The 12,249-nt window shown below is 48.2% G+C and overlaps 1 long non-coding RNA gene across 2 annotated transcripts; it reads right to left on the reverse strand.

Annotated features, from left to right (window-relative positions):
- Positions 1 to 2,363: 2,363 nt before the first annotated feature.
- On the reverse strand, positions 2,364 to 5,658 carry LOC127014946 (uncharacterized). 2 transcript variants are annotated; one of them, XR_007766252.1, is made up of 4 exons: positions 5,291 to 5,658; positions 5,039 to 5,175; positions 4,135 to 4,266; positions 2,364 to 3,741 (listed from the first exon to the last, which is right to left on the reverse strand). It is a non-coding gene; the product is annotated as an uncharacterized LOC127014946 (long non-coding RNA). The 2 variants fall into 2 exon arrangements; XR_007766253.1 differs by lacking the exon at positions 2,364 to 3,741 and adding an exon at positions 3,881 to 3,926.
- Between the last annotated feature and the right edge of the window lie 6,591 nt (positions 5,659 to 12,249).

Genomic DNA, 12,249 nt, shown 5'->3' on the forward strand with positions numbered 1-12,249 from the left:
GGGCAGCTGGTCGTGGCTACAAAACATCTTGATGACAATGTTCATTCCTTTGTTTTTTTCCAAATAGCATCAAGCAAAAGAGGAAAACCTCCAGCCATGCTGAAAAATGCCGTTCCACATCACTTTTCCTTAATGTTTCTCCTTTTTAAGCAAGGTAGTTGCAACTGGCTCAGCTTTATGTGGTGGTCTGCAAAGCTTTCATTACTGAGTCCAGGAGGGAGAAGAAAAGGACTGGTTTAGGCTGTCAATGCTTCCCTTAGTAAATACGTTTCTGAGAGTTTCAAATTTTGGAAATTTGCCCTCCAGAGCTGATACTAATCATGCATGACTCACTCATTAGTAACCCTCTTTTTTTGTTGTTTGCTTACTTGCTAAGTTGATGAGACTACAAATCCTAGCCAAACTTCCCTATTGAAACAAACTAGAGATATCTCCAAGACCCAGGATGCTTACTGAAATAAAACATAAAAACGTGTGCTGTTACAGCACGGAGTACAGTCTTCAGTCTCGTTGTGTCCAGATCAATAGCAACCAGCAGACAGATTTACAGTTCCCATGGACTGTGAACCTCACAGCTTTTTGTTCTGTACAGGAAGAAAATGAACACATGCCATTTGTTTCTATTTTTAGCACCTGCATTCTCAATCCAATATAAGGAGAGGCCCAGCCAAAGCAATTATCTCAATGTCACCTGGCACAGTCATTTGAACACTGTTTTCACTGCAAAGGGAGAGGTAAGCATGTCCCCACAATCCACGAAAATACACATTTATGCACTTCCATTTTACAGCGCTCATTTTCGCCAAGACTCAGTAGCTGATATGCACAGCCATAAACGCGACTGGTTTGGTAAACAGCATGAGTATCCACAGCACATACCGAGCTCCCCATACTCTATGTCATTAAATATTGGAGGCCTGTAGAAAACCTGCAGCAAGCCTCCTAGAGCTGCTCCAAAATCTCATTCAGCAGTCTGGAAGGAACATCCCCATCCACAATGCATCGGGAGGGACACTGCATATTTCATTCCTCTTCAAATACTTATATATGTACTTCACGTTTGAGTAAAGCTGTCCTTTTCATTCAAGTAGAAATGTTACAGCAAAGGGAGGTATTACCCTCAGTCGGCAAGCATCTTTGTCCATTAAGTAACACAAGGCTCAAAAGGAGAATTAAGTGTCTGGCAGCCAGGAGCTTGGCTCCACTGCACGGGATATTTCATAACAATATGTTTTGAGATCAATTAAAAAAAAAAAGGAAAGGAAAACAAAAATGAACTAGAACAGTGTGTCACGTAACACTGGGTGCTAAGGAGCCTGGAAAAACACATTAAAGCTGAGAAGTTTGGACGATGGTGAAATGGTCTGCTGTCTTTGGGGGAAAGACATTTCTCCCTCCTCCCGGTCCCACACCCACAGCAGTGCCTGCTCCTCTGTAATCGCACTGACTCGACTGGTCACGGGGCTGCGTTGTGAAACCTTGAGGAGGGGAGGTGTTTTAATCCAGATGTATTCCCTGATCCAATTGGCAGCCAAGCCTCAAAAATTAGCTGAAAGGGGGAAAATACCTAGAACCAACATTGCCATCGAGCACAGCGTATTTTCAAACCACTGCCTAACTGCGATGCCCCCGCTGTGCTTGGTGCAGCTACACCCTAAAAACCCAGCAAGGGGTAAGGCAGGAGCTCACTTTCCAGCCCCGCTGCCCTGAGTGCAGGCGGCTTGACCTTCCCCGAATCTGTGCATCACGCCGGGCAAAGTGTTAAGCCTGGGGAGGTTTCTTACCTGATGCTGCTAGTTAACAGTCCCAGTATGAGTGAGCGTAGCGGCATCCCGGGGCAGGGGCTGCAGGGCTTCAGTGTGCCTCAGCCTGCTACAACGGCACGAAAACTGCTCCATCTCTAAACTCAAATCTCCTCTGTCAGTCATCAGGTTTAATAAAGTTTCATTAGCACAAAACAATCCCACGAAGCAACTCTCCCCCCGTCCTGCCATGACATCCTCCTTCAGGCTTCACTCCAAAGCAGCCTCCTTCCTCCTGCCCCATGCACTCTTGCTGGGGGCCAGGACACCTCCCCATATGTCCCTGTCCCCACTGGGGTTTAAGGGACGAGGCGAGCACGCTGGCTAACACAAGCTAACCAACTCCTTTGCAAAGCGAGGTAGTGGGGGAGCCCGCATTGAAGACAGCCCACCTTATTTAAACCAGCCTCCTTTCTACATCCCCCTCTGCCTGCACTGGCCAGCGTAGCGTCATGCTAAGCCCACGCCAGCACCCCATCTTTTTTAGAAGCACCTCGGTCACTCTCAGATTTATATGTATTTTATTTTATTTATATCTCTTTCTCCCTTTTCAGCAGGCCCTGTTGCTTACAGCCACCGAGACAGGAAAAAACAATGCTGTCAAGCGAGGATGCGAATCCACCTGATGCCCCGCCATCCCGTGTCATGACCTGATACAACCTTGCACATTAATTAATGGGAACTGGTTCCTAACAGCACCCAGACATGCTGTTCCCAAGCTTTCGCTGTTGTTGATATTGTTGCTTTGACAGGGCCTGCTGGGAAAGAGGATTTGGTATCCAGCTGTTGAGACAGGTAGTGGGATGCCAGAGTAAGGAGTAACCTCATAAAAATACACTTTTTAAAGCACTGACGATGGAGCAGACGCTAATTACATCTGCCAGTGTGACTGTCAGGGAGTACGGTCCCTGGGCCACCTCCAGCGTACACGGTAGGATGAAGCAGGACATGAGGGACAGCATCTAAACACAGATGTACAACCTCTGCTGGATGGCTGGTCGTGCTTGGGTGAAACTAAGGAAGCCCTGAAAAATTTGATGTTAAAGTTGTTCTGCGGTTTGCTTCATTAGAAAGGAAGCATGATTTTCATGTTTCAGGTCTGTAGAGCTGAGCTTTGTTACGGGCACAATAGTAAATTGTTGCTTTTTTTCTTCTCCTGAGAAAGAGAGCAAATGCTTTTGATTGCAGCTGTTGTCAGCGGCACATACACACTTTAATTTGGTCTGAATCTGGAATAACTTTTTTGCCTACATATTCAAAAATAGCACCTTCGCTCAGCATCATGATGCAAATTATTAGACCCAGTGTACAGCCCTTGCCAGGGAGTTGCAGAGCATCAAACATTTCGCAGGGGCCGGTTACAGGGAAGTTGTGCGTTCGGGGCATTGGTGTCGTGTCACTTGGTGACAGGAATTCTTGCTGCCTGAGTTTTTCCATAGGTAGCGTGATATGCACGACAGCCAGAAAAGAGAGTCTTTTAAAAGGATTCAAGTCTCATTTTTTATCAAGTTGAAAATCGTTTCTATTTTTTCCAGGGTATTTATTCATTGCTGTCATAGCAATTGGGTTCACCGGAATAAAAGCTGACTGGGGGGCTACCACATTTACAGCTATGGAAATGAGCTATGTACATTGGCCTTTTCTCTAGCATTTGCCTGTTAATTAATAATTGGTACATTGCCAGGAGCAAAGGAGAAGTAGGAACGAGTACCCAGGTTATAAAATTGTTGAGGTTATCTTGCTCTTCCTGTTTCACAGCAGCAAAGCAAGAGCGAGAGAAGTCAGACACAGCCAGGTTGCGGCGAGAAGGGGCCTGGCCGTGGAGTGCTCGCCCCTGGGGGCCGTGGGCTGCTCTCCTGGGGGAGCCACGTCGCAGCGCGTCCTGTCCCGCAGCATCTTCCAGGCTCATCGCAGCAGCTGCAGGCACGTCCTCCCCCAGCTACCAGAAAGCAGCAGACACAGGGTTTATCCCTTGAACCTGTGTATTGCCCAGGATTCCCAGGTACCTGCTTGCAGCCACCCTTGTGAACAAGGTCAGTGCCTCCTCCCCCACAGCAGCTCGCCGCGAAGGACCAGCACCCATCTCATCACAAACACTGACTAGCTCCTTTCCACGGGGAGTACCTGTAAGTCCAGCATGGCTGGTAGTCATTTACGTCATGGATGTGCTTGGCCCAGACCCCTCACACCGCTTCCCGTAATATTAATGACGTCTCTTAGCACCACAGCCCCTGCTCCAAAGCGTGGACCCGCCACCTGGGCTAAAAATGCTGCTGGCTGCAGGCACACACATACTGAAATGCTTCCCAGCCTCCCTCTTGTAAATACTCACCTACTTCTCCTGGATCAAATGCTCCCGTTAAGGCCAGCGTAACTGGAATTAATTTTCTGTGACGGACCAAAACTTATCCAGGACAAAGGTCTATCTGATTTTTGTGGACAGTCTGGTGTGGCTAGAGGACACCTGGAAAGCACGGGACTAACCTGAATGTGCTTCTGTGACCAAGGAGGATAAGAACACAAGATAAGAGGTTAAAATTTAAATAATAACAGGAGCCTAAAGATTGCTCCTGTGGCATGCGAGCACTTCAGCAGCAACCCTGATTTTCAATCACTGAAGATAAGGAAAAAAAAAAATGCAAAGATGACATTCAGTTGGAGCTGAGGCATCTCAGTTCCTCCAGGAATGAACCTGTTTTTTCCCACCCAAATGTTTGAGCCTGGAATTCAGCCAAGCAAAGAGCCTCTCCCAGGGTAGGCAAGGTTTGTCAGCAAGACTTGCCAGCGACATGAACACAACATTTCAGTGGTCTCCTCACACAGTCATTTTCCCCACTTTCTCCCCCCGACACATGCATGCAAACCAGCACAGCAAGAGCAACCACTACAGAGCTGTTTTGCTCCACTTCCCTTTGCTTTTGTGCCTTGGTGAGATGGGGGAGATGCAAGTGGTATGTTCAGCTTTGGCAAAACCACTCAAGTTGAAGAGATAAGCACATCCATCCATGTCCTCCAGAGCACCACTTTTTTTCTGGAGTGTTACAGCTTGCTTTTGCAGGCAAAGCGGGGCAGGATAGTGATGGCAGAAAGAAACTCTCCCCTTCTACGTTGTGTGCTGTCATTTGCAAGCTGTGGGCAGAGCTGCATTGTGCTTGTTGATTCACATTTGCCACGAATAATTGCTCCCTGAGCTGCTTGGATTAAAGTCAGTGTTTCCCTGCTCTAGAAGGACACACCTGCCTTTTTCAGACAAAGGCTGCAGTAACTATCAGTGTTTTCCTCCCAGTGAGGCTCCTTTTCCTTGCAGACAGAAGGCACAGCAGCGCAGAGTGCAGGCAAGAGGATGGAGAAGAATCCACTTGAAATTCAACTTCTGTATCAGCAGAAACCAGACAATAATTATTTTGCAAACAACAAAAAAGCACCCGCTATGTACAAAACATCTTTTTTGTGTCCCAGAAACGTGAGGCCATTACATCTCTCCTTACCTCGGTTCAGAGGCATCCCACAGCGTTTTGCAGCAAGACCTGAAGAGCTGCAAAACCGAAAACTACCAGGCAGTAACGGCTGCAGCCGAGCCTCTTCGAAGGTGAGAAAACTGTTTACACTCAGGAAGAAAAGTACTTGATCCACTTCAGCTGAACCGCTTCCATTTTGCTTTTGTTTTTTAGCAGATGCAGTTTTAAGCACCAGCAAAATCCCAGCTGTGGGAAAACTGCCAGTCCTCAGATGTCACTTAGATTTTTTAAACCATCTTCACCTCAGGTATCTCCTGGACAAGGCTGTGTGATTTCCCTCGGACTCTCACAGTGCCAGCTTGGGTAAGGTGACTTCAATTAAAACCAGTCCTGTATCTGGAAGGGTGCTGATGTCCAAGTTGGCTATTTCTGGGTGGCAAAGAAAACTAAGCCAACACCGTGCACGGGAGGTTTTTCAAGACACTCCCAACTGTTTGGGAAAGCGCTTGCAGCTGCCACCAGAGTGAAATCCTGCTCAGCCCACGGGGGTTGCAGACCAGCAATGGGGGGCACGGTGAGTGTTTTGCCACTGGGGCTTGGGGCTTGGGGCTGGCACTCCTCACTGAGGCCTCCTCCTTTGGGTGGCATGAGCAGAAGGGTCTCCAAAACCAGAGCGGGGAGAGTGGCCCTGTCTCAGGGGGGCAGTGGCGGCTCGCTCCTAGGGCTGCAGGGTTGGGGTGGGACCTAACTGGGCTGTTTTGAAGCTCCCCCCAAGGCACTTGTCAGGCCCTATCCAGAGGGAGATTTGTGCCAGCTCTCTGGGGACCCTGGCAGGACAGCAGTTACAAGCCCTTGTTTCTGCCCCGCTGCTCCCTGCATCCTCTGTGCCAGCCCCTGAGTGCAGGCACCCATCCAGCACATTAGGCACCCAGCTTGCAGAGCACCCAAGGGCCTCACTCCCAGCTGGGAAGCTCCTGTCCCGCACCATCCGGCTGCTGATGGCTTCTCACAGGCACTTGGGTGATTTCCCCCACTGGCTCGTCTGATTTCCCCCAGGCCCCGCAGTTCCCCTGTAACCTTTTTACATGTATTTATGCTCGTAAAAGCCACCTCGGAGGCCACCGGCCATTTGCTGTGCCGCATTGCTGAGTTACACACGCTCATTACCACCCGGACCTCACTGCACTGAGCAGAGGCCAGCAGTACCACCCGGGGTGCAGGACATGGCCCTTGGCATATCAGAATTACAATATATCAAAGAAGGAGATCAGAAAGCTTTTATCTTGTTAGTGTAGGATCTGTAGATAAACTTCAGAAATAAAAAACAGGGCAAAGGGAAATTAAATAATCCACATATCTAGTTTTAATATCCAGCCTCATACCTACGGGTTACTGAAAAATGACCTGGAGGGAGATACCTCCTGCATTAGGGACTGAGATCAGCAACATAATCAGAGTAAATGAAGGGTTTTCTTCATGCCGCTCGATGGAGAAATCCCTGACGTGGATGTGCTCACTATAAATAAATAAAACTTCAGAAACCAGCACGCAGCACAGATGAGATCTAGCTTTGTAAATTAGTAAACCACTGCCCCATGTACGAAATCGCTGCAGGTTTTGTGCCTGATACTGTACATATTTAACCTCTCCCATGTAAATAGTCCTCTGAAGTTAACAGAGCTGTACTAATTTGCAATGGCTGGGGATTAAGCCGTCAGGGTTAAGCATTTCTGCCGGCTCTGATTGCAGCACGTTGTAGTTACAGGGCTGTAGGTTGACTCGGAGATGTTCCTGCTGTGGAAAAAAACCATCCGTGGCCATTACACCATGTTGCCAGTGGCCCTGTGGTGCAGCCCAGGTATGAGTGCTCTCCCTTCACAGGCCGTGTCCTCAGACAGAGAAATCCTGCTCCTGCCCTGCAGAGGAGGGTGCAGACATTTTGTCGGATGCCGCAATGTAAAGCTCATTTCTCTCTTTCATTCTCATTGGGGACGTGCCAATGTTTTCCAGAGACCGTTTCATTACTATTATGCTGCTTGCAAGCATCTTAATTTAAATCACATTATAGATGCACCAAAGCAAAATGATCTATCCACAGCCTAAATAATAAACTGGAGTGAAAACATCCTTGGGCTGCAAGAGGCTAGAACAAGCACTAATTGAAATGTATAAACTTACATAAACATTATTTATAGAAAGGAGCTCGATTGTCAAAGGCCCTGAGAGAGCTGGAACATGGGAATGTGTGTTCTCCCCACAAAGAAAAATTAATTATGTAAGTTTATAAATTCCAGTTGCTTTGCTTGCTCGTCTCCTGATGTGCCCAAGGACTGCTTGAAAGGTATTTATGGTTCCCAGCCGCTGCTTCTTGATGGCATTTTTTAACCTTGTACTTCTGCCTGCCATTGCCTCGCAGGATCTTGGAGCAGGGGATTAGCTTTACACACTGTGTTCCTTGGCCATAGAAAAATGCAGATTTGTCCTGAGGTTCTGCAGTAGCAAATTTATTTTGAGGGGATGCCTGGAGGAGGCCAGGGCTCACCAAGCCACCAGCTATTTTGCGGAGGGTGGTGAAGTGGCTGCTGTGTTTTGGGAGCACGGTGAGAGCCCTGAGCCACTTGCAGGCGGCTAGGATCAAACGGACACCTCTCTCTGCTTGAGCCTGCCATCTCCTCCTGACGTGGCTTTGCTTATTTTTTTCTTTCACTGCCAAGAACAGAGATGCCATGAAGACTCTAATGCTCTACGTGGTTTGATTTGCAAGGCACGAAGAGTGCCACTTATTACTAAAATGCACTATATCATATAATTTCCTGGTAATGCTGTATTTGGCCAGGGCTGCCAACTGGCCAGAAACCTCAGGAAATATGGCAGAGAAATTATGTATCATCAAACCCAAATGATGAATGTTTCCTCCCAGGCTCCGCTCAAAAGCACTATGGCTTTGGGTTTTGTGCTGCGATTGCTGTTTTTCCCCCCATCCACCCCTGCAAAATGTCTCTCTTCAAGGGTCTGAGACACTTGCCGGCATCCAAAAATGCCATTTATTCAATTACTTGGTTTTACATATTCTCCAATACCATCTCATTACGAAAGCTAATGGCTGAGTTTCAGCACGGCCGGCCACTAAGTGAATTAAAATGTAAATTCCAAGTCACCTATGCTCAGAGGAGATAAGAAACAAGAAAACGTCTTTGGAGAAATATTTCATACCTCCCTGTTGGTCAATGTCCTCTGACAGCACCGCATGTCAGGGACCTCCCCTTGCGTCCTGCTTGCTGCGATAATGCTAAAGGCCACCTGCAAAGTGCCCCGGGGCCAAACGCCCCAGGCAGGCTCTCTTGTCCCCAGCTGCCCCAGCCCCCTCCCTCTGACATGCTTTCAAACCCGTTTTCCTGAAATTTCTTGCATTTCAAGATCTGCCTTGCTACCACCAAAAGGAAGGAGGAAGGGCAAGGCATTTGGGGGTTTGAGCGTGGGGATGATCAACCTCATTATGTCTGGGAGGAAAGCTTCATAGCACCAGCCTCTACCACCCACGGATTTTGTGCTGGGACAAGCAGCTCAGGTGATATCCCAAAATAATCCTACCCAAGTGGTACCAGCAGTTCAGAGGTGGATTTGCCCCAGGCTGAGGTTGTAGCTGCATCCCCCTTGCCACCCTTTCATGGGAGGTGACGCATTGTGTCCTCTGGGGACTCCGGTGGCCCCGGGGATCACCCATGGGATTCAGGCTACTGGGAAAAGGCATTTTTGTTGGTGTACCTGCGTCCCTTTTGAGGGAAGGGGGACTCATCCACAGCTTTGGTGAGGCTTGGCTAAACCATCGTGACCTTTATGGGTAGAAACAGCTTTATTTTGCTGCGCTGAGGGAAGAAAGCATCGATGGTGACAGCTGCCTGTCTCCCTGCGCCATCACCTTTACCTCTCAACACGGCGAGGGAGGCCCAGGAGTGCAGTTCTGGCCTCCATGTTGGATTAAACGGCACCCCGAGCCCTGCTTCCCTGGGATTTGCGAATAATTCAAGAGGCAGATTTTAACAGGCCCGGCTCCAAAGCGAGGAGTCATCGGCTATTTTTCTGGTCACAAGCCACATGAAACGTAACGCATTAAAAAGTCGTCAGTGGCTGCTGCGAAGGACCACTGCGTTCCCCCTGCCTGGCCATCGCTGTGAGGTACCGCCTTCTTAAAAAGGCTCCCTCTGTCCCCGGCACTGACTGAGCGCCTCTTTATAAATATTTGGAATAAATGAATAAACTGTTGAAATTCCCCAGAAGGGGAAGGAAACATTTCCACAAGCAATGTGTGGCAAGTGTGAGTCATCAGGTAAAACTTCTCAGACTTGCGCATCTACAAATGGCCGGTAAATATCTAAATCAGGAAATCTCCTCAGAAAAATGGTAAGCAATTTATTTTATCAATAGGTAGCAAAGAACTGAGAGAAGATGATCTCTCAAAATATCAATCAGTTTATCAAAAAGTTAAAGCACAATAAAATGTGGAGCTCATGGACTCCAGCAAAAACCCTCCCGTGAAACACAATAAAAGTACAAACATTAATTCTGATATTTACACTTGCAAAAAGGACCTGTAAGAAAGAAAAATAAAAGAAGAAATGTAAAATAAAATGAGACTAAGTAACCTGAACAATGGGAAAGTAAATCAACACCAATATAAAATAAGTATGCCTCATCATCTGCTGCTTTCCATGGCCCAAAGCTTCATGAAATACAGTGCTTGCTTGGCTTGGATTTGGAAAAACATGGTGTGCCTAAACTACTATTTTTTCAAATACAGATATGCCTAGAAAAATACTCTAAAAATTCAGCAGTTCTGGGAATACACAGACCAAGAAGAAGGAAAATTGCTCTAAGAAGAATTGTCTTGCCAAGCAGAGAGCGAGTGCAGGGTTTGCCAATTGTGTAATGCATGATTGAAGGCGACAGCACTTGCAGATATTTCAGGGAGCACCAGATCATAAACGAGTGGCAACTTGGAGGAATTCCCAGAAAACAAGCAGCAATTGCATTAATAAATTGCAGGGCATTTTAGCAGTGCAAGAGGTGACATCTGAAGAAGAACCAGCTGAAGGTTGCAACAACATGTGGCTGCTGCTTGTAAGTCTTCGGTAAGAAGCAGCAGAGCTTGGGATGGGCTGCACATCTGGAGTTGCACATCTGGAGTCATCACATGCACGGTGCCAGAGCTGCAGCAGCAGCCCTCGCTCACAGCCAGGCAAATCCACCATGGCTTCAGCAAGTTGTCACCCAGGAAAGCGGCAGCAAAACTGGGACCGAAGGAAATTGCTGGTGCTGCTGGGTGCTGTCCCCTGCCTGAGCAGCATCTACCTGGACGCTCCCTGCCCTGCCTCCACCAACACGATGCAGGTTAGATTAAATATCCAGACTTTGATCAAAACCAAGCCTGCCCCAGCCCAGTGGCACATGGCAGTCCCGCTCGCAAGTGGTTTTTAGTTGTTAGTAAACCAGGAAGGATGGAGATTGGGCAGATCGCAGGCAGGTATACCTGCAGGGCGACAGGTATGAAGGGGAGTTTTCTGAGGTTAAGGATACTGGAGCGTGGCATGAGTTGCGTCCCAGCTCCTTCCCTGGCTGCTTTTGAGGACCGGGCAGGGAAACCTCTCCCAGGTGGGACTCAGGCAGGGGCCCTCCTTCAGCCCTTTTTCCCGCTGCTTCCCCATCTCCCTCACTTTTCTCCTCTGGCTGTGCTGAGCTGCTCGTGTCCCTGCTGTAAATCTACAAACTGCCTGGCAGGCTTGACTGGCAGCTCGGGGCACGCTGCCATGTGGCTGCTCCCCTGAAGGAAGGAGGAAGAGGAGGAGGAGGTGACGGCCCTGGTGTCATACTGCTGGCATGGCTCAGCACACAGGCATGGGAGCTGGTGCCACGGCAGGCAGAAGTGGTCTCCAAAACAGGATGAGGCCCCTATGGCCAACAGGGCTGTGCTGGGATGATGGCTCGGACGGACCCACGCAGGAGGCCCGCATCCACGCATGGCCCCAGCCACAGCGGGAGCTGCCCGCCATGTGTTCGGGCTGAGTCTGGTTTACATCTGGGCTTTGCAGAAGGAATCTGAAATCTCTCCTGAAGCACGTAAGCAGCAGCTTTCATTTGCCAACACCACAGAGATATTTAGCAGGACCATCGATAGCAAGTAACGTCCATGAATCCCAACAAAAAGCCACGGGTGCTTGTGTCCTTCGCTCAAGTAAGTAAAGCAGAGCAGCTTTGCAGACCTCTTCTCCTCCAAGTTCAGCCAAAAGTGGCCAATAGGTTCAGAACTCTGTAGGGAGGGACAGATGGACGGACACACACATAAACCATCTCAGTAGGAACGCATGGTCCTGCTCAAGGGGGAAATCTGTTCTCCGTGCCCCAGTAGCAGCTGGGGATTACAGCAGTCTGGGGAAGCACAGCATCCTCTTTCGCTGCCCATGTCAAACCTCATGAAGCAGAGATGATTTTGCTGCCCAGTGACACTCCTGTGCCCTTACCAAGGGCCAGGCAGAGTGTGGTCCTCAAAACGCTCAGCTTTTTTTTCCTCGTTTTGCACAGCAGTTTACGAAGATCCACCAAGAAGAAAATCAGGATCATTAGATATTCAGGGGATGGAGGATTAGGAAGAGAGAGAAGTGGCCACTCATAAAAACATGCCCCTTTTTAACTTCGCACCTCTACTAGGAAAGTATCCAATTGTTTCCTAAATGACCCTGATGTTTTTTGCCTCAGCCTCCTTGCCTGGTTAGCCATTTCACATATTTATTATTCTTTGCATGAAATAATACTTCCTGGCATCTGTCCCCAGTTCGTTTCTCTTTAATTTCCATTTATAGCACATTTTCCTATCCTCTGACCATGTTAAAATAAAACAATAAGTATGTTTGACACGGTGCAAGTTACTTAAGATCATGATCCTTCTCTGACCTTCTTTTTTTTTTTTTAAACATGCTCTAAACTGCAGAAAAACA

This window comes from Gymnogyps californianus, chromosome 3 (assembly GCF_018139145.2).
Source record: "Gymnogyps californianus isolate 813 chromosome 3, ASM1813914v2, whole genome shotgun sequence".
Classification (NCBI taxonomy): Eukaryota; Metazoa; Chordata; class Aves; order Accipitriformes; family Cathartidae; genus Gymnogyps; species Gymnogyps californianus.